This window comes from Panthera onca, chromosome A1 (genome assembly GCF_046562875.1).
Source record: "Panthera onca isolate mPanOnc1 chromosome A1, mPanOnc1 haplotype 2, whole genome shotgun sequence".
Classification (NCBI taxonomy): Eukaryota; Metazoa; Chordata; class Mammalia; order Carnivora; family Felidae; genus Panthera; species Panthera onca.
In genome coordinates this window covers 231,140,822-231,163,048 of record NC_138339.1, presented here as the reverse complement: position 1 = coordinate 231,163,048, position 22,227 = coordinate 231,140,822, and the positions used below count along the sequence as shown (strand labels likewise).

Here is a 22,227-nt window from a genome sequence, read left to right as displayed (position 1 = left end):
AGCTCTGAACTACTGGTTTATGTTACAGGTACATAAATTGCACACTAGTTTTCCTTGCTCGTTTATAATTACCACAAGCTGTAACTACAATAAAGATGAGCTTGATTTTATTCAATTTATTTTTGACGATGTAGAAACATATAACTGCAGACATTAGTTCTCCCTAAAACATTTTGGCCCCCCTAAACAAAAGGTCATACTTTCTTTTTCTTTTTGGAAAGACAAAACGTTTTATTTTAAAACACTGGGAAAGCTATTGAAAAGACAAATATCCATTATATAACCATGAACATTAAATATCTGGAAACTGTCAATCTTCGAAAAGGGGGTAGGCACTTCCAAAGAGCTAAATATTGCAAATTATTCTACCGTATGTCTTCTCTATTATCAACAGTACTTGATGTGATGTAAAATACCAAGAAGACTCGACTAATTATTCAGTCTCCATCTTGGGGTTCAATTCAATTACCCAAGTAAAAGATTTGTCCAAGATGTTCCTGTCACAAGAAACTTCTGGGTGAATTTCAAAAAGGTTCACTAAAGGATCTTCCTTTGTTTATTACTGTACTGTTGGTTACTGCCCACTACAGACGCTGGTTCTAGGCCAGCCCAAGGGTCTTCAAGCATTGAAGGCTTGAAATAACTTTCCAACTCATTAGACATTCTTTTTTCTCTACCACGATCCAAATGGTGTAGATGTCCTTGGAGAACCCTGGGGGTGAGGCTGCTGCTCTCCTGGGGAGTAGCCAAATTGCTGCTGGGACCCCGCGGGGTACTTGGAATAAGGAGTGAGGGCAGCTACCAGGGGACGCCAGGGAATGGAGACCCAAATCAGCCTCCCCCCCCCACCCCCCCAAGCTGCCTGCTCCCTTTGGGTCTTGATCCTTGAGCGGGGCAGAATGGTGGCGTGTGTTGCGGATTCTCGTAGGGTCCCGGGGGGAGGGCGGCCGCGGTTGGCCTCCAACCGGGGTAACCCGGAAGCTGCTCAAGCTACCCCAACCTCCTACACCCACGCCAGGGTAGGGAGCAGTCGGGGTCAAAAATTCTGTCGGTGCATGTCAGGAGACGACGATGAAGACCTCACTGCCATGCTCTCCCCCAAAAAGTCACACTTACGGAAGACATTTTAAAGGAACAGCTTGTAGTGTGGTCCATGCATCCTTTATATGTATTTAATTGTCCCATACAACTGAAATCTAAGCAAAAACCTGTGAATGAAACTACCTGAGCCCCTTTTGCTCCTCAAATTGTAATCTTCTATGATCTCATCATTCTCTATAGCTTCCTGTCTGTGAAAATAACTATCATTTTTCTTTCCCCTTCTACAGATGCTAGGAAGAACATCGTCTGACCTTCCGGTTTCTACCAAAGCTCTCTGGCCTGGTAATTCTAGCTTTTCTTCCTGGCTTCCCAAAAGTCTCCCAGAATCATCCAAAGGCTCCAAATGCCAAGACACTTGCCACTAAAGACTACAAATTGGGGGGAGTTCAGAGATATAGACGAACGGCATCCTGGAGGAGTCCAAATTACCCTGCTTATTTCCCAGAACAGTAAGCCAAAGGATCCACTTAGTAGAGAACATCAAAGTATTTCTCCACGCCTTTCTGAGGCAATTAAATTCTGGTGTGAGCTTAGCTTTCTCCCTACGTCTTATCTATTCTTAAGGAGCTCAAAAACCCTTCCTCAAAATTAAGCACATCTAGTTCTAGGCATTTCAACGGACTCCGGTACATTCTTAAAAATAAAGCTGTTTCCTTTATGTGTTTTGATTATTAGTCCCTTCCCCCAGCGTAAGTTCCTTGAAGGCAGCATCTGTGTTACTTTAGAATTACACCACAACAAAAGGTACACTAGCTTTGCACAGTTAGAAACTTCAGCATTTAACAGATCTACCCACAGAACACAGGGCAACCGGGCAAAGCCTCTTCTTCAAACTAGAACATTAACACAAAGCAATAAGATCTCATACTGAATGAGCTGTAATTAGTAAGTCCGGTAAGGGGAAAAAAAAAAACTGTTCCATATATTATTTTCTTTTAAAAGCATTAATTCTGCTAATATGTGCTGTCACACAACTATGCAGGATAAAAATATCTTCATGTAGGGGCCGCCTGGGTGGCTCAGCTCAGGTCATGATCTCATGGTCGTGAGATAGAGCCCCATGATTCTCTCTACTTCTGTTCTCCCTACTCCCGAATGCTCGCTCTCTCTCTCGCTCTCTCTCTCAAAATAAAAACCAATATCTTGATGTAAAGCAGGGGTCAGCAAACTCTTTGTATAAAGAATCAGACAGTAAACATTTTAGGTTATAGTGATAACCGTTGAGTGCAACTTGCTATAAAACCAGTCTCCTAGTAAGAATGAAGTTCTTTCGGGGGGATAATATTTCACTTAGTTGAGATTCAAAATTAGCGTTCCCTATAATCAAAATCAACTGCAAACGTTCATATGCTAACGCTACTTTTTAAATAAGAATGTATGTATTTCATGTTTGAAAGTGTCTTTTTACCCTGAAAGGTGCTGGGCCGTCACATACACACGATTTCAATTCAGCATGTTCATTGTTTGGGAGATATCTACAGACTTAAATCTTCTCTTAATATTTGTCTTTCATCTTTCAGTATGTCCTTCCACCGCAGATCAATCACCTCCAATCGGAGGTTAAGGTGGGTGCAAATGCCTCAACCACACAACGAAACGGATTTTGTAATAGGGTCGTTTCCTTTGCACTCACATCAAAGTCTGAGACCGAGCTCAGAAAATACGTCTACTGCAACCCTGAGTGGGAACGGCGACTTCGTTTTCTTTACCTTAACTTCTGACGGCCTGCAAAGCTATCTAAAACAGCTTCATGTTATTTGTGATTCAAACAACACTCGTTGGCATCGAAATCACTTTTCATTTTGCATATAAGCACGGTTTGGCTTATAATTTTAGGTTGAATACTTTAAGAAACATGACCAAGTCTGCAGCAAAAACTGACTTCCAAAGCCATTCGGTGTTCAAGCACAGTGGTTGAGAGCAGTTCTTCTCATTCGGAAAGATCTCAAATCAGCCCAAACCTCAAAAGACTGGAATAGAATTTTACTGTTACTACTAGGCCACTGAACCGCAATGTGGTGGGGCAAGTCCGGGTTTTCGGCTTCTACTTCTGATCAAAATTCACGCAGCTAACAATGACTACGTCCACAGGAGCAACACGACCAGTTCTGTATTTCATGCGACACTCAAATGTCCTCTGCAAAATACCTGCTGATAAATACAATAAATAACCCTATATTTTAGCCACTTTACATTTCCACAGTTTCGTAAATTTGCTCACCAAGCCGTTTTCTGTTAAGAGACATATTTTTACTTCCATCAATTGTAACGCATCTTAACCGATCCCACCTCTCGGGTTATACAAAATTAGTGTTTTCTGAACTCTTTGTAAATATTTTTGTCAGCAGTTATTCCATGAGCACTATCATTGAAACTAATTCTTCAAAAACTTCAAGCTTAGACTTGACTTCTTGAATAACAATAACTGAGCTGTGTTGGTAACCTCTGCCAATCCGCAAAAGCCAGGGAAAACCACGCGAAATCATTCGCTTTGTTTTTTAATTGATTACTAATGTTCTCAACCCTTGCAGCAACTGTTCTTGCCAAAAGGCTAATAGCTTTAAACAAGTTTATTCTCTCCAGACACATTTCTTTGGCTACTACAATCAAAGGCGATTTAGTTAAGGCACCATCAGTAGTAAATGACTTCCTTACTTGACTAACAAATGAAATACTCGGAAACTGAATCTGGGCACAGTCTGATTTTCATTTTTAATAATTCTGTGAAGAAATTCTGCTGTGGCTAAGATATTCCTTTTTCAATTTTCTAATTTTTCTGGCCACTGTTTTCCTGTGAGTTGGGAATACTGTGATGACTGATTAGTCTGGTAATGTCAGCATATACTGTATTTCCTTAGCACAGCTATAGTCTCACCACATAATAATCAATGCTTTGTCATCTAATTTGATAATCTATACTCCAGTGTACTTTAGAAGTCTAACATGTTGGAGCACCTGGGTGGCTTAGCCAGTTGAGCGTCTGACTCTTAATTTCGGCTCAGGTCATGATCTCACGGGACTCCACGGGTTGTGGGATCAAGCCTCACATCGCTGAGCTTAGGATTCTCCCTCTTTCTCCCTCTGCCCCTCTTCCCCATTTGTGCATGCTCTCACTCTCTCTAAAATAAAAAATTAAAATTAAAAAATAATAATAATAGGGGCACCTGGGTGGTTCAGTAGGTTAATTAAGTGTCTGACTTCAGCTCAGGTCATGATCTCACAATTTGTGGGTTCAAACCCAACATCCGGCTCTGTGCTGACAGCTCGGAGCCTGGAGCCTGCTTTGGATTCTGTGTCTCCCTCTCTGCCCCTCCCCTGCTCGCACTCTTGTCTCTCTCTCTCTCTCTCTCTCTCAAATAAACATTAAAAAAAAATTTTTTTTAGTAAAAATAAAAGTATAACATGTCAAGTCCATTTTTCTCATCTTTTGTTTCAACATGATGGGTACGTGCTGATAATAAAGTAGAATGTCATAGTACAATGATATACAAGGTACTTGAAACAGTGATTATAGTGCACCCAAGTAGTGCAAAACAGTGAGAATGTCACAAAATCTCAGTCCCAATGACTCAAGCTCACAAAAGCAGCCATAAAGAATATGTAAACAAGCGTGTGTGCCTGTGTTCAAACAGACCTTTATTTATGGACACTGATAACAGAATTTCATTTAATTTCCACACGTCACAAAACAGTATTCTTCTTTTGACTTTTTTAACCATTAAAAAAATGCAAAAACCGTTCTCAGTTCATAAGCCATTCAAAGACAAGTGGCAGTCTGGATATGGCCCCTAGATTGTACTTTGCTGAGTCCTGCTTTCCACTTCTATCTTAAGAATCCAGAAAAATACAAGCAAATTAAACAGCAAGGAAGTAAAAGAGCATAATAAAGTTAAGAGCAGAAATCAATAAGCTAGAAATAGAAGAATACAAAAGTTTCAGTGGAGCCAAGCTGGCTCTTCAGAAGTACCATCATAATGAGTATATCTCTAGTGATATTGACCGAGAAAGGGAGAGAGAAAACAAGATTAACAAAATCAGAAATAACAGAGGGGCTAGCACTACAAACTTTAGAGATATTAAAAGGCAAACGAGGGCTTAATAAAATATGCAAATGCTACACAAAATACCAAAGCTTACTCAAGAAGAAACAGAGTGATTAATCTGAATAGTCCTATATCAACCAGTGATACTCAATTTGAAATTTAAAATCTTCCCCCAAAAAACAAACAAAAAACCCCTCCAGATCCAAATGGCTTCACTAGTGAATTCTCCCAAAGCATTAAAGGAAAAAATAAAACCAATTCTAAACAAATTCTCAGAAAAAAGAAAAGGCGTGGGGCGCCTGGGTGACCCAGTTGGTTAAGCATCCAACTCTTGATTTCAGCTCGGGTCATGATCCCAGGGTCATGGGATCAAACCCCTCATTGAGCTTCACGCTGAGCAAGGAGCCTGATGTGTAAGATTCTCTCTCTCCCTCTGCCCCTCTTCCCCGCTCATGCTCTCTCTAAAATAAAAAAAAAAAAACAAAAATAAATTTTAAAAGGAAAGAAAGAAAAAAGAAGAGGCAGAAAAACTTCCAACTCCTACTTTAAGGGCAGCATTATCCTGATAGCAAAACTAAACATTATAAGAAAAGAAATTTACATAGCAATATCCTTCAGAAACACAAATACAAAAATCTTTAAATTTTAGGTAGTCAAATGCAGTAATACATAAAAAGGATAATGCATGATGACCAAAGAAGGGTCAATACCAAAAATTCAAGATGGTTTATATTAAAAACCAATCAACAGGATTTTAAGAGACTAGAAATGAAATGTATGATCATCTCAATAGAGGCATAAAAAGCTCTGACAAAAAATCAACACCATTCATAAGAACTTTTAGCAAACTAAGAAGAGAATTTCCTCAGCCCAATAGAGTATTCACGAAATCCTTACATCTAAAATCATATTTATTGTGAAAGACTAAACGCTCTCCCCAAAGATCAAGAAATAACAAGCCCAGTATATTTGCTCTCATTCCTTCTATTCTACATTAGAACTAGAGGTTCTAACCACTGCAATAGGCAGGAAAAAAAAATAAAAGGCATACAGATTGGAAAAGAAGTAAAGTTGCTTTTATTCATATACAACCTGATTATTAATGGAGAAAATCCTAGGGAATCTACAACAGCTACCAGAATTAGTGAGTTTTGTAACTCAAAATTTATTTTGTAACTCAGAAGTTATTATGCTGCAGGACACAAGGTCAATATTAAAAAAATCAATTGCATTTCTACATACTAACAATAATTGAAAACAAAAGTTAAAAAACAAAATCACCAAAAAATATGAAATATTCAGGGATAAATTTAAGAAAATACATTCAAGAATGTAACATGGAAAACTACCAAATATTGCTAAGAGAAGTTAAGGATGACCTACATTAATGGACATATGTATGTTCACACATTAATGAACTGAAACGTTCGATGTAGGTAAGATGTCAATTCTCTTGAAAGTGAGCCATAGTCAATACAATCACCATCAAAATTCCAGCAGCCTTTCTTGTAAAAACTGACAAGCTGATTTCAAAATTTACGTGGAAATACAAAGGGCAGAGAATAGCCAAAACGGGTTAGCAAAAGAGTAACGTAAGACAACTTATACCGTCTGTTTCCAAGATTTACTATAAAGTTGCAGCAATGAAGACAGTGTGGGATTGGCATACAGACAGACTCACAGACCAATGGAACAAATTAGGCAGTCCAGAAAAAGATCCATACATATATGGCCAATTAATTTCTGACAAAGTTCTCAAGGCAAGTCAACAAGGAGAAATTTTTTTTTCGAAAAGGGGTGCTGAAACAACCAGAAATCCATATGCAAAAGGAACCTGAACCTCCGCTCTTATCTCACATCATATACAAAAGTCATCTCAAAATGAATTGATGACCTAAACATAAGTTAAAACTATAAAACTTTCAGAAGACAACCCAACCCAAGGTATGGAGGGGGGAGGGGGCACCAGGTCCTCAAGCCCCAGTTCCCACAGGGCATAATGAGTCAGCTGACATCTTTATGTACAGTAGGTTGCATTACAGAAGAATCCTCAGTTAGGGAACCCAATCTATTATATTGAACAGCATATGCAGGTCTTGTTCCAAAGGAAGATCTTCTTTCCTCCGGGCTATAAGCAAGCCCAACCTTTGCTCTGGAGGAAGACACAATATCTACTTTTCAAGGCTGTTCAACTTCGTATCAGCTTTCAACCTGAGGAGCCCCCTTGCCTCTTCTATGTTGAATCTTTTGTGTGTGTGTCTATCACATGTCTTTCTCTTTCTTGGTTTACTCCCTTACTTTTATAAAGCACATTTTCTTTCCATAGATGGGAGGTAGAGTTTTTGAGATTTTATTCTACCTTTATTCTACCCTCACACGTTTGTCATAGTTTGATTAGCTACTGAATTCTAGCTTGGAAATAATTTTCCTTCAGAATTTTGAAGGCACTGTTTTATTGCCGTCTAGGCTTCAATTAAGTTGGGAAGACTGAAGTCATTCAAATTCCTGACCCTTTGTAGATCACCTGTTTTTTCCCCTTTCTGCAATCTTCTCCTTGATCCAAGCTTTCTAAAATTGTTGATGATGTATTTGAAATGGGTCTACGTGGGGGAAAGATCCAACATGGTGGAGAAACAGGAGACCCACAGTTCCCTTGTCCCTCAAACACAGCAGTGTTGAGGCCAAAGGACTTTGAATTCCAAGAGTCCGGGCTGCAGAGTGGCAGAGACACTGGGACAACCTGGCGGGCCACAGGTGTGTGACTGTGAACCGGGAGAGAGAAAAGGGGTGCGTAGGCCGGAAGGGGAGGGATCCCCTTCTGCAGAGTAACGAAAGGAAGAGAAAGAGAGGCTGTGAAAGTGTAGGGCTGTATCTGGACAAGAGAATTACCATGGACCAGGGATGGAGAAGGATCCAATCTCTAACTGTGGGGCGTTCTCCAGACTGGGCCAGCTGCCCAGTTTGCACACCTGGGGAGGAGGGGAGCCTGCCCCTGGCTCGGTAACTAGTTCAGAGCTGCAGTGCACAGTAGGAGAAAGCAATCCCTCTCTGGAGTGCTGTGGGAAGAAGGAATATAACCATCCAAAGGACAAAGACTGCCTGCGACCGCCAGCCAGAGGCCATATATTGGCGGAACCGGGGCACTCGGAGAGAGCCCCTTGAGGACATCGGGGGTTTCAATCCCGGCTGAGCACCAGGGAGGCGCGGGAGTCGGCAGAGAGGGACAAACTGCCTCGTTCGCCCCGCGGCCCAGTGAGGCTGGCCGGGACACTGGTCGGGGGAGGAAAGACTGAGGGGTCGCCATTTTTCCCCCCACCACCAACAGGGTGGGGCTTCAGGGAAGGGACAGCGGGTCCAGAGGGCAGGCGGTACCCCCTACACCAAGCCACGCCCCTCCACGCCGGGTAACTGCGTATCCACCTGAGGTTGACGCTGACCAACCAGACAGCCCCCCCCTCCAGACAAGGCACCCAGCGGTTTTGCATTTTCTGATTTAATTCTTGGACAGTTCTTCTTACATACATCTTTTTTTTTTCTTTCTTTTCTCCTTCTTATTTCTTCCTCCTCTAGTCTGGTTATTCTGGTTGTTGGTTTGTTTACGCAGATATATGTAATCTATTCTCTTTATACCTGTTCTATATCGCCTTATTTTCCTCTCTCTCTCTCTCTCTCTCTCTCTCTGGATTAAGCCATATAGTTTCTCTGCCTGGTCAATTTTCTTTTCTTTCTTTTTTTCCCGCCCGTCATTTCTCTTTGTATGGGATAAGACCTCTTCCACCAACACTGCTCCCACCACCACCACCCCCCCATTGGTTTGTTGTTGTTGTTTGTTTGTTTTTCTCCAGGGCTACTTCAATGAACGAATCGAAGCACACCTGGTGGAGGGTCCAAAACATCACTACGAATAGGGAGATAAAGCAACCAGAATCCCAACAACAGAGAACAAGCAACACACTCCAAAAAAACACCTCCTGAACGGCCAGGCCCAGGACAGCGTATGACCCCTCTTTAATACACTAGTGCTCGCAGGTGCAGGACACATAACAAGCTTTTAAAACACATAAGGGACAGAAAACTAGCCAAAATGACGAAACGGAAGAATTCTCCTCAAAAGAAATTCCAGGAAGAAATGACAGCTGAAGAATTGATCAAAACATATATAAACAATATATCTGATCAAGAACTTAAAATAATAGTCATAAGATTAATTGCTGGGCTTGAAAAAAGCATAGAAGACAGCAGAAAATCTATTGCTGCAGAGATCAAGGAACTAAAAAATAGTCATGATGAATTAAAAAATGTTGTCAATGAGGTGCAAAATAAACTAGAGGCAATGGCAGTGAGGATTGAAGAGGCAGAAGGGAAAATAAGTGAAATAGAAGATAAAATTATGGAAAAAGATGAACCTGAGAAGAAGAGAGATAAAAAAAATTCTGGGCCATGAGGGAGGAATTAGAGAACTAAGTGATTCAATGAAATGTAGTAATATCCTTAGCACAGGAATTCCAGAAGAGAGAAAGGGGTCGAAGGTGTACTCGAACAAATCATAGTCGAGAACTTCCCTAATTTGGGGAAGGAAACAGACATTGAACTCCAGGAGGCACAGAGAACTCCCTTCTGATGTAACAGGAATTGATCTTCTGCACAACATACCGTAGTGAAACTGGCAAAATACAAAGATAAAGAGAGAATTCTGAAAGCAGCTAGAGATAAACAGGTCTTAATCTACAAGGGTAGACACGTGAGGGTAGCAGCCAAGCTATCTACTGAAACGTGGCAGGCCAGAAGGGAGTGGCAAGAAATAGTCAATGTGCTGAATAGGAAAAATATGCAGCCAAGAATCCTTTACCCAGCAAGGCTGTCATTCAGAATAGAAAGAGAGATAAAAGGGGCGCCTGGGTAGCTCAGTCAGTTGGGCGTCCGACTTCGGCTCAGGTCATGATCTCATGGTTCGTGGGTTCGGGCCCCGCGTCGAGCTCTGTGCTGACAGCTCGGAGCCTGCTGCCTGCTGCGGATTCTGTGTCTCCCTCTCTCTCAGGGTAGGTAAACATTAAAAAAAAAAAAAAAAAAATGTAAAAAAAAAAAGAAAGAAAGAAAGATAAAGGTTTTCCCAGACAAACAAAAACTGACGGAGTTCATCACCACTAAACCAGCCCTACAAGAGATCCTAAGGGAGACTCTGTGGTGGAATGTTGCAAAGATCACAAAGGACCAGAGACATCACTACAAGCATGGAACCTACAGATAACACAATGACACTACGTCCATATCTGAATAAGTCCATATTTGACACTAAGTCCACTGAATATAAATGGACTAAATGCTCCAATAAAAAGACACAGGGTATCAGAATGGATAAAAAAAAACAAGACCTATCTATTTGCTGTCTACAAGACACTCATTTTAGACCTGAGGACACCTTCAGATTGAAAGTGAGGGGATGGAGAACCATCTACCATGCTACTGGAAGTCAAAAGAAAGCTGGAGTAGCCATACATATATCAGACAAACTAGATTTTAAACTGAAGGCTGTAACAAGAGATGAAAAAGGACATTATATCATAATTATGGGATCTATCCATCAAGAAGAACTAATAATTATAAACGTTTATGCAACCAATTTGGAAGCACCCAAATATATAAAATAATCACCAACATAAGCAATCTTATGTGGTAATTGCAGGGAACTTTAAAACTCCACTTACAACAATGGACAGATCATCTAGGCAGAAAATCAATAAATCAAAAATGGCCCTGAATGATACACTGGACCAGACGGACTTGACAGATATATTCAGAACTTTTCATCCAAAAGCAGCAGAATACACATTCTTCTCAAGTGTACATGGGACATTCTCCAAGATAGATCACATACTGGGTCACAAAACAGCCGATAAACATAAAAGAATTGAGATCATACCATGCACATTTTCATATCACAATGCTATGAAACTGAAAATCAACCACAGGAAAAAGTCTGGAAAACCTGCAAATGCATGGAAGTTAAAGAACATCCAACTAAAGAATAAATGGGTCAACCAGGCAATTAAAGAAGAAATTAAAAAATATTTGGAAACAAATGAAAATGAAAACACGACAATCCAAACCCTTTGGGATGGAGCAAAGGCAGTCCTAAGAGGAAAATGCATTGCAATCCAGGCCTATCTTAAGAAACAAGAAAAATCCCAAATACAAAACGTAACACAACACCTAAAGGAACCAGAAGAACAGCAAAAAAAAAAAAAAAAAAAAAAACAACAACAAAAACCAAGGCCAGCAGAAGAAGAGAAATAATAAAGATTAGAGTAGAAATAAACAATATAGAATCAAATAAAACATAGAACAGATCAATGAAAATAAGAGCTGGTTTTTTGAAAAAGTAAACAAAATGGATACGCCCCTAGCCAGACTTCTCAAAAAGAAAAGAGGACCCACAAAGATAAAATCATGAATGAATTTGGACTTATCACAACCAATCCCTCAGAAATATAAACATTTATCAGAGAGGGGCGCCTGGGTGGCGCAGTCGGTTAAGCGTCCGACTTCAGCCAGGTCACGATCTCGCGGTCCGTGAGTTCGAGCCCCGCGTCAGGCTCTGGGCTGATGGCTCGGAGCCTGGAGCCTGTTTCCGATTCTGTGTCTCCCTCTCTCTCTGCCCCTCCCCCGTTCATGCTCTGTCTCTCTCTGTCCCAAAAAAATAAATAAAAAACGTTGAAAAAAAAAAAAATTTTAAAAACATTTATCAGAGAATACTATGAAAAATTTTATGCCAACAAACTGGACAGCCTGGAAGAAATGGACAAATTCCTAGCCACCCACACGCTACCAAAACTCAAATAGGAAGAAATAGAAAATTTAATAAACCCATAACTAGTGAAGAAACTGAATCAGTTATCAAAAATCTCCCAACCAATAAAAGTCCTGGGCCAGATAGCTTCCCAGGGGAATTCTATCTGAGATTTAAAGCAGAGTTAATACCTATCCTTCTCAAGCTGTTCCAAAAAATAGAAACGGAAGTTAAGTTTCCAAATTCATTTTATGAAGCCAGCATTACCTTGATTCCCAAACGAGAGACCCCACAAAAAAGGAGAATTAAGGCCAATATCCCTGATGAACATGGATGCAAAAATTCTCAACAAGATACTAGCAAATCGAATTCAACATCATATAAAAAGAATTAATGGGGCACCTAGTGGCCCAGTCGGTTAAGCGTCAGGCTTCGGCTCAGGTCATGATCTTGTGGTTCCTGAGTTCAAGCCCCATGTCAGGCTCTATGCTGACAGCTCAGAGCCTGGAGCCTGCTTCAGATTCTGTGTGTGTCTCTCTCTCTGCCCATCCCCTCCTCGCACTCTGTCTCTTTCTCTCTCAAAAATAAATAAACATCAAAAAAAAATTTTTTTTAAGAATTATTCATCATGATCAAATGGGATTCATTCCAGGGCTGCAGAGCTGGTTCAGTATTCACAAATCAACCGATGTGATACATCACATTAACAAAAGAAAGGATAAGAACCATATTATCCTGTCAATAGATGTAGAAAAAGCATTTGACAAAATACAGCATACTTTCTTACTAAAAACCCTCAAGAAATTCAGGATAGAAAGAACATACCTAAAACCATAAAAATCATATATGAAAAGCCCACAGCTAATATCATTCTCAATGGGGAAAAACTGAGAGTTTTCCCCCTGAGATCAGGAACACAAAAGGGATGTCCACTCTCACCACTGTTGTTTAACATCGTGTTTGAAGTCATACCTCAGCAATCAGACAACAAGATGAAATAAAAGGCATCAAAATTGGCAAAGAAAAGTCAAACTTTCACTTTTTGCAGACAACATGATACTCTACATGGAAAACCCAAAGGACTCCACCAAAAGTCTGCTAGAACTGATACATGAATTCAGCAAAGTCGAAGGATACAAAATCAATGTACAGAAATCAGTTGCATTTCTATACACCAATAATGAAGCAACAGAAAGAGAAATCTAGAAGTAGATCCCATTTACAATTGCACCAAGAACCATAAAATACCTAGGAATAAACCTAACCAAAGACGTAAAAGATCTGTATTGTGAAAACTATAGAAAACCCTTATGAAGGAAATTGAAGGAGACACAAAGAAATGGAAAAACATTCCATGCTCATGGATTGGAAGAATAAATATTGTTAAAATGTCAATACTATACAAAGCAATCTACACATTCGATGCAATCCCAATCAAAATTGCACCGACATTCTTCTCAAAGCTAGAATAAACAATCCTAAAATTTGTATGGAACCACAAAAGACCCTGAATAGCCAAAGTAATGTTGAAAAAGAAAACCAAAGCAGAAGGCATCACAATCCCAGACTTTAGCCTCTACTACAAAGCTGTAATCATCAAGACAGTATGGTACGTGCACAACAACAGACACATAGACCAATGGAATAGAATAGAGAACTAGAATTGGACCCACATGTGTATGGCCAACTAATCTTTGACAAAGCAGGAGAGAGCATCCGATGGAAAAAAAGACAGTCTCTTTAGCCAATGGTGCTGGGAGAACTGGACAGCAACATGCAGAAGAATGAAACTACATCCAGATGGCCAACCGACACATGAAAAAATGCTCAACATCACTTATCATCAGGGAAATACAAATCAAAACCACAATGAGATACCACCTTTCACCTGTCAGAATGGCTAACATTAACAACTCAGGCAACAACAGATGTTGGCGAGGATGCGGAGAAAAAGGATCTCTTTTGCATTGCTGGTGGGAATGGAAGCTGGTGCGGCCACTCTGGAAAACAGTATGGAGGTTTCTCAAAAAACTAAAAATAGAACTACCTACGACCCAGCAATTGCACTACTAGATATTTGTCCAAGGGATACAGGTATGCTGTTTCGAAGGGACACATGCACCCCAAAGTTTACAGCAGCACTATCAACAATAGCCAAAGTATGGAAAGAGCCCAAATGTCCATCGATGGATGAATGGATAAAGAAAATGTGGTATATACACACACACACACACACACACACACACACACACACACACACACACTGGAGTATTACTCGGCAATCAAAAATAATGAAATCTTGCCATTTGCAACTATGTGGATGGAACTGGAGGGTATTATGCTAAGTGAAATTAGTCAGTCAGAGAAAGACAAAAATCATATGACTTCACTCATATGAGGACTTTAAGAGACAAAACAGATGAACATAAGGGAAGGGAAACAAAAATAATATAAAAACAGGGAGGGGGACAAAACAGAAGAGACTCATAAATATGGAGAACAAACTGAGGGTTACGGGAGGGGTTGTGGGAGGTGGGATGGGCTAAATGGGTAAGGGGCATTAAGGAATCTACTGAAATCATTGCTTCACTATATACTAACTAATTTGGATTTAAATTTTAAAAAATAAAGTTAAATAAAAAAAAAAAAAAAAAGAATGAAACTAGACCACTTTCTTACACCACACACAAAAATAAACCCAAAATGGATGAAAGACCTAAATGTGAGTGAGGAAACCATCAAAACCCTAGAGGAGAAACAGGCAACAACCACTTTGAACACACTCGCAGCAATTTCTTCAACATGTCTCCAAAAGCAAGGGAATTAAAAGCAAAAATGAACTATTGGGACCTCATCAAGATAAAAAGCTTCTGCACTGCAAAGGAAACAATCAACAAAACTAAAAGGCAACCAGCAGACTGGGAAAAGATATTTGCAAATGACATATCGGATAAAGGGTTAGTATCCAAAATCTATAAAGAACTTACCAAACTCAATACCAAAAAACAAATAATCCAGTGAAGAAATGGGCAGAAGACATGAATAGACACTTTTCCAAAGAAGACATCCAAATGGCTAACATGAAAAGATGCTCAACGTCACTCATCATCAGGGAAATACAAATCAAAACCACACTGAGATACCACCTCACACCGGTCAGAGTGGCTAAAATTAACAACTCAGGAAACAAGAGATGCTGGTGTGGATGTGAAGAAACAGGAACCCTCTTGCACTGTTGGGGGGAATGCAAACTGGTGCAGCCGCTCTGGAAAACAGTGTGGCGGTTCCTCAAAAAATTATCCAAAGGATACAGGAGTGCTGGTTCAGGGGCACATGTACCCCAGTGTTTACAGCAGCTCTTTCAACAATATCCAAATTATGGAAAGAGCCTAAATGCCCATCAACTGATGAATGGATAAAGAAGATGTGGTTTATATATATAATGGAATACTATTTGGCAATGAGAAAGAATGAAATCCTGCCATTTGCAGCAACACGGATGGAACTGGAGGGTATTATGCTGAGTGAAATACGTCAATCAGAGAAAGACAGATATCGTATGTTTTCACGCATATGTGGAACTTCAGAAACTTAACAGAAGACCATGGAGGAAGGGAAGGGGGAAAAAAATAGATACAAACACAGAGAGAGGGAGGCAAACCATAAGAGACTCTTAAATACACAGAACAAACTGCAGGTTGATGGGAGGGGTGGGGGAGAGGGGAAAATGTTTTAATTAAAGTATTTTCATTCTCACACTTCCATCATTCTCTCATAATGCTCTTTTTTCTTCTAGGAGTTGTGAATTCCTGAAATTAGATATTTATTTTAGAAACACTGAAGCAGCCTCAACAACAGCAATGTGAACAAAATAACACCAATTAGAACAGTGGTGGCAAAACAAATCAGATTTAAGCATTTTGTCCCACACTGAATTCGACCAATGTGGTCCAGCCTCTACATATATTTTTCTTTAAAGTTTATCAAAATCACCAAAGTCCAGTCTATTTCATGCAATGACTACTATAAATCCCAGCAATTAAAAAAAAAAACAAAAACATAATCACAACTGCTAGAACTACCACATCTTGAAGTATGTTTTAGTAGGAATAAATTGACCTAACTTGTGAGCCCCAGTCAGCAAAACAGCTAACTTTGAAAGCCACAATACCCATCTCTTTATGATGGGTTATACTCTCAAGGACTATAGCTTGCCATGAATAATCAAGAATATGATGCAATCAAAAACCCAGAGACAAGAGGAAAATGTCTGTAGCAATGAAGCCTTTTTGTTTCCTTACCTAAGCTCACTTCTCAAATACTTGGGAAACAGAAAAATGACTGCGCATACAAAATAAAAGAATCTAAATAGATAATCCTAAGAGCTTAAATGTTTCTCAGAAGTAGCCATCATAATAATTTCTGCCCATGGATTAAATTCTTTAACATACTGAAGCAGCAGATAATGTTTACCATCTGCCAGTCTGTCTCAAGATGGCAGCTTAAACCATAAATTTTATTGGGGCTCCCGGGCGGCTCAGTCGGTTAAGCATCCGACTCGGTTTCAGCTCAGGTCATGATTTCATGGTTTATGGGATTGAGCCCCATGTCAGGCTCTGCACTGACAGCACAGAGCCTGCTTGGCATTCTTTCTCTCTCTCTCTCTCTCTCTCTCTCTCTCTCTCTCTCTGCCCTTCCTCTGCTCTTAAAAAAAAAAAAAAAAGAATTACAAAGTTAGAAAGGGACTCAAAAGGTCATTTAGTCCATCTCCATACCTTCAAATAGGACCTCATCAAACAATCCATAGCAAAAGAAACATAAAGACATCTAGTGGAGATTAAATAACTCACCTTAGAAAACTATTCCTTTTTTTTAAAAAACCTCTCCCATAATCTACGCCTTAAATTTGTCTAGCTAGTGACTGTATACACCTAACTTTGACTAAGTATTCTAAGGCATTCTTTCACTAGGTCTACCATATATAAAATAGTTATTAGGAGAAAACAATGTCTGAAATAATAATGAGTCCCGGGTGGCTCAATCGGTTAAGCATCTGACTCCTGATTTTGGCTCAGGTCATGATCTCGAAGGCAGTGAGTTCAAGCCCCACATCAGGTTCTGTACTGGAGGTGCAGAGCCTGCTTGGGATTTTCTCTCCCTCTCTCTCTCTGCCCCTCCCTTACTTGTTCTCTCTCTCAAAATACATAAATAAACTTAAAAAAAAGAAATAACGCTGAGTACATTAAAATATACATATTTCCATTCACAAATAGATGCTCAAAATTAGTAACATGATAATCTAAATCAGTCCAGAAATGAGATCTCATCAATTGAAGTTTAGGGCTATCGGGATCTCAAATCATGCAGCGCAATTCCCAATTTCTTTGAAGATGAAACCAAGGCAAAGATGTTATTCCTATTAATGGTCTATAAAAGAACATCGTATAGCATTTAAGGAAGCCTTACTTAAAAGAATTGACGAATCTTTTTATTGATCAAATCATTATTTTGTAATGGAACCACTGCCTGATCTCCCTGCTTAATATAGTCAGGTAAAGTCACAGGACGTGGCCTCTTGTCAAACAGAACCGACAATCCTGGCATATTGTTGCTAAGGGGGAGAAAGGAAAGTAGCCTTCAGTTACTGAGCACTTAGGGTTTACCTCCATTAAACCGTCCAATCTTCCCCAAAATCCTATAAAATAGTATTAACATCTTTTTTTTAATAAGGGTACAGGTTTGGAAACTTGTCTGTGATTACACAGAAAATAAGTTGTAGTTCCAGAACTGGACAACAGATATAACTGGCCCCTTCCACTCTTACCACGTGCAGTAAACGATCCTTGGAGAAATGTTCTCTAGAAAAGAATATCACTGTACATACTGCAAAAATCAAAGTATTAATCCAAAGAAGCCATAAGGGCTTTCTAATTTTACTGTGATATTTACACAAAATAGATAATAATTATCAGTTAAATGAATAAATCTAAAGTTGTTGGTTGTTGAGGAACAATCAATCATAAGTTCTTGGCCTGGATTCTCTTCTCTTTAGTCACACATTAGGCTACTGGTCTATTTTAAGCTCTCCTTTAGTAAATCAAAATTTAAGGGGGGGTAAAAAAAAAAAAAAAAAAAATCACACAACCTTATGTTTTGCTGTCATTGAAAATTACCAAATCTAATCTCAGCTCCATGAAACCATTCTTAACCTGTCCTAGCTCAGTGACTATTCCAAAACCCCACCATTCTCCTTTCCCACCGAACGCCCCACCCCCATCTCCTCTCATCAATTGACCTTGACTCCTATCTACCTCTTAGAGAACATAAGCTTTGAACTCTTGAACCTTTTACCACCCAACCTATAAATATCCATATCTATTCTCACTTCTTTTCTTCCTTTTTCAGTGCATCTCTCCTCCTGTCTACACTAGCACACTGCCTAGGATCACAGCTAGCTAACACTTAGTTGATACTTTAAAAATGTAACAAACTAATTCTAGACTGATTCTTCCAACTCTGCTCGTCCATCGTTCCCTACATTTTCAGAGATAGATCCATCCACTATCTCCTCTCTCTCATCTCCTACATCTTCAAACATTTCCTCTTCATTGGCTCTTTCCCTAACAGCTCATCAGTCTTTAAAGAAAAAAAAAAACCTACAAACCTTTTTCAGTTACTGCTTTATCCCTTTCTTTCCTTCAGAGTCAAACTTCTTTAAAGAAAAGTGTGTCTGGGGATTTTATATTAAGGAAGTACTGTCCATTTCTTTTAAGCAGGATAATAGTACAGTTTTTTTTTTTTTTTTTTAAGAAAGAATCCTTAAAAAATTTTTTTAAGTTTATTTAAGTAATCTCTACACCCAACGTGGGGCTCGAACTCACTGCCCTGAGGTCAAGAGTCGCGCTCTCTACCAGCAGAGCCAACCGGGCACCCCAAACAGATATATATTGAAAACAATTACAGATAAAAAGATATGATACCTGAGCTTAGCTTTAAAACAATCCAAAAATAAATAAATTAATTAATCAAAAATAAATAATCCAGTTGGGGGCAGGGGTTATAGATGAAACAAAATTGGTGATGTGCTCATTCTTCAAGCTTAGGTAATGACTACATGGGACTCATCGTTCTATTTTCTTTTGTATTTGTATTATTATGGAAAACGCAAATGTTTTTTTTCAAGTGGCTTAAGCTCACATTCCTCTTTCTCATTTTTGCAAAGTTTAGAAGTGATTTGAAGTCACCAGATCCACTGGGTACGTTTCAATCTTTACCTTACTTGCCCTCTGCAAGACACATGATACTCTGGACCATTCCTGCTTCTAACTTTCCTCTCGTTTGTCATTTGTTATGCATGCCTGCTCTGATTCTTCTCTTTCTCTGCCTCCCAATCTCTCAGTCTCATTTGTGGGCATTTCTCCCACTTGCTTTCAAACATGGTCCTCCCTCCCCGCCTCACACACACACACACACACACACACACACACACACACACACCCCATAAATGCTGCTGCTTCCCAAACTTATTCAAACTTTTCCTTTTTCGTTTCTATATATTCCTATGTGAGCTGACTCATTCTCTCCTTTAATTCCAACTACTTATGCACATGCAAACCTCCACCTCCAGCCCTGAACTCTCTCCTGAACTCCAGATCCAAATGCATCCTTACCTGAATATCCCACAAGAACTTTGAATGAATACTCAAAACTGAACTGATCTTTATCTTTCACCCCATCAAAACCCTGCTCCTTTTCCTCTCGATCAATGGTTTTATTATCCTTTCAGACATCCTAGGCAGAAAACTAGGAATCATTTGTCTTAAGGTTCCAAATATGTCTAGCCCTCAACTTAAATCGTACCAATTTTATCCCTTAAATACTTCTACAATCCCTGTCTTTCCATAACTCCAACTGCTTAGTTCAGACTCTCTTCATTTTTCCACTGTATTTTTTTCCCCTAAAACTGATTGCCCCACACCACTCTAATTTCCCCTCTCCTGGGTCTATTCTTCACACTTTAGCTGGAGTTATCTCTCTAAAATACAAACCCAGGGGCGCCTGGGTGGCTCAGTTGGTTAAGCATCCGACTTCAGCTCAGGTCATGATCTTACAGTCCATGAGTTCAAGCCCCACATCGGGCTCTGTGCTGACAGAGCAGAGCCTGGAGCCTGTTTCCGATTCTGTGTCTCCCTCTCTCTCTGCCCCTCACCTGCTCACGCTCTGTTGCTGTCTCAAAAATAAATAAAAACATTTTTAAAAAATTTTAAATACAAACCCAATAACACCACTACTCCATTTGAAATTCTTCCATGGTTGCCCCATGATGAAAAACAAAAACAAAAACAAAAACTTCCAAACTCTTTATCATGGTACCAAGTACTTTAATATCTGGCCTCTCCCATCACTATACTGCATTCACTCTGGAACTGGGGCATCAGAATGACCTAGGATTCTCCCAAAAAAACACTCAAATATATCCTTTGCTTTTTGTTGTGCCATTTGCCTAGAACGAGTTTCCTCAACTTCCCTCCAGTGAAAGCCTACTCAACCTTCTTTAACGCGGGTCAAATGTAACATCACACTGGAAACTTCCCCTGATCTCCTTAGAGTCAGGGTATTTCTACCAATGGGTACAGAGAACAGCCATCAGTGGCTGAGATCACGACTTAGATGAGTTAGACCCACTTGGGTTGAAATCCCAGGTTCAAACCTTATAAGGTACGACTCTGGACAAAAATCTTTAAGCCTGTTTCCTCATCTCTGAATAACAGTAGTTAGGGATTTTTATGAGGATTAAATAATGGACTACATACAAAATAATGTATAGTGCCTCGCTGAGATTAGGTAATCAATAAATGTTACTGTTATATTGCGATTTATTCCCACTCTGGGCTCCTATAGCTACTTGCACCTATCTCTGTCATACCGTTACGATAACATGACTGTTTGCCCATACAGAACACATCATCTTTTTATTCCCACTATCTGGCATAATGTCCACAATTTAACAGGTTTGTTAACAAACCTTGGATAAATAAATCACTTCCAATCCCTATAGTATTAAGGCGTCAAATTTTTTACTAACGGTCTTACTAGATTTAAGTTCCATCTCCTTGTACAAAATCGGTAATTTAAGTAAAATTCACAGGCCAGTCTCATTTTAATGGAGGAAAATAGGAATTTTGTAGTGGCCTTATGTTGTTTACTTGTTGAAAACACACCCACAAAATAAACCCGCTGTGCTACCAACGATTTTTCTGCATACTATATAAAATACCAAATTTCTACGATGGTTGTCTCCCTGTTGAAAAAAATTTAAAGGTTTTCTAAATCTGTGTCAGCTTCCTTACCACCAGGACCTAAGCCAACCCTAAGGGCTAAGGTGTATTACAGAGTTGCTGTTTCGTTTTGTGTTGTTTGGGCAATTTTCATCCTGAAAGCACGTTCCTGAGAAATTCTGAAGAATACTGAAATAACCAAAGAAAATAATTAGTACCCACTGCTAAAAAGCAAAAAAAAATCAATCAATAAATAAATAAGAAAGAAAAGTCTGTGCTTTAAAAATTCCAGTAATTTAAAGTTAAACTAATCTTCAAAATACAATCAAAATATGTGCAGGCAGCGGCCAAGCTAGTAAGTGGGAAGGTGGGGGTCCTCATTTTGCGATCTTAACCCTCAATAAATACAATGCAAAAGGCAAAACGGTTATGAAAAAAAAAAAAAGATACTACTATATAAAAGCATGGTCTCTACTTCTACACTTGACCTTTAAACATTAATGCCTTTTGAATAATAATTATTAGGGCTTAATATGCAAACACCTCTGAGCTACTTCAGAATAATCATGAATAAAAGCCTAGAAACCACACGTTCTCAGGAAAAGGAGAAAGGCCTGTTTAAAAAAAAAAAAAAAAAATTTAGTTTCTCAGGTCTCGCATCAAATGTGTGCCATACATACGGTTCGGCACCGAGAGGCAGCAACCTGGGAGGGTCACAGGCGCCGCAGGCCCGAGGCCCTGCGGCTGGGGTGGCTGCTCATCCCTGAGACTTACGCGGGGCGGTGGCCCAGCCCAGCCGGGGTGGGGCTGAGCGCTGTCAGCCGGGGCGGGCCCAGCGGCGGGCCACCCAAGTCTCACCTCCACTTCCCTTTCCCAGCGCAGAGCCCAGTTCCGCGACCACCCAAGAGCCCCCGCACCACAAAGACAGATTTTTTTTCTCGCCCGGTCCGCTCAAAGTTTATCGTTCTCTGCCAGCGGTCGGGGCCGCCGGGCTTTGTAGTTCGCCGGTCCAGGCCAC

The 22,227-nt window shown here is 39.8% G+C and overlaps 1 protein-coding gene and 1 pseudogene across 10 annotated transcripts in view; both read right to left on the bottom strand.

Annotated features, from left to right (window-relative positions):
- Positions 1-22,227, bottom strand: part of KATNAL1 (katanin catalytic subunit A1 like 1) — a 109,928-nt gene that overhangs the window by 87,122 nt on the left and 579 nt on the right. Inside the window, exon 2 of one of the 10 annotated variants that reach the window (XM_060637446.3) lies at positions 21,282-21,398. The exons of 6 other annotated variants lie outside the window; for them this stretch is intronic. The gene's annotated coding sequence lies outside the window, so the exon portion shown is untranslated. Of the gene's footprint in view, positions 1-21,281; positions 21,399-21,889; position 22,227 lie in introns of those variants that run through there. 3 more of the 10 variants (XM_060637442.2, XM_060637445.2, XM_060637448.2) reach the window with 3 other exon arrangements.
- LOC132682225 (M-phase-specific PLK1-interacting protein pseudogene) lies at positions 332-1,704 on the bottom strand (annotated as a pseudogene).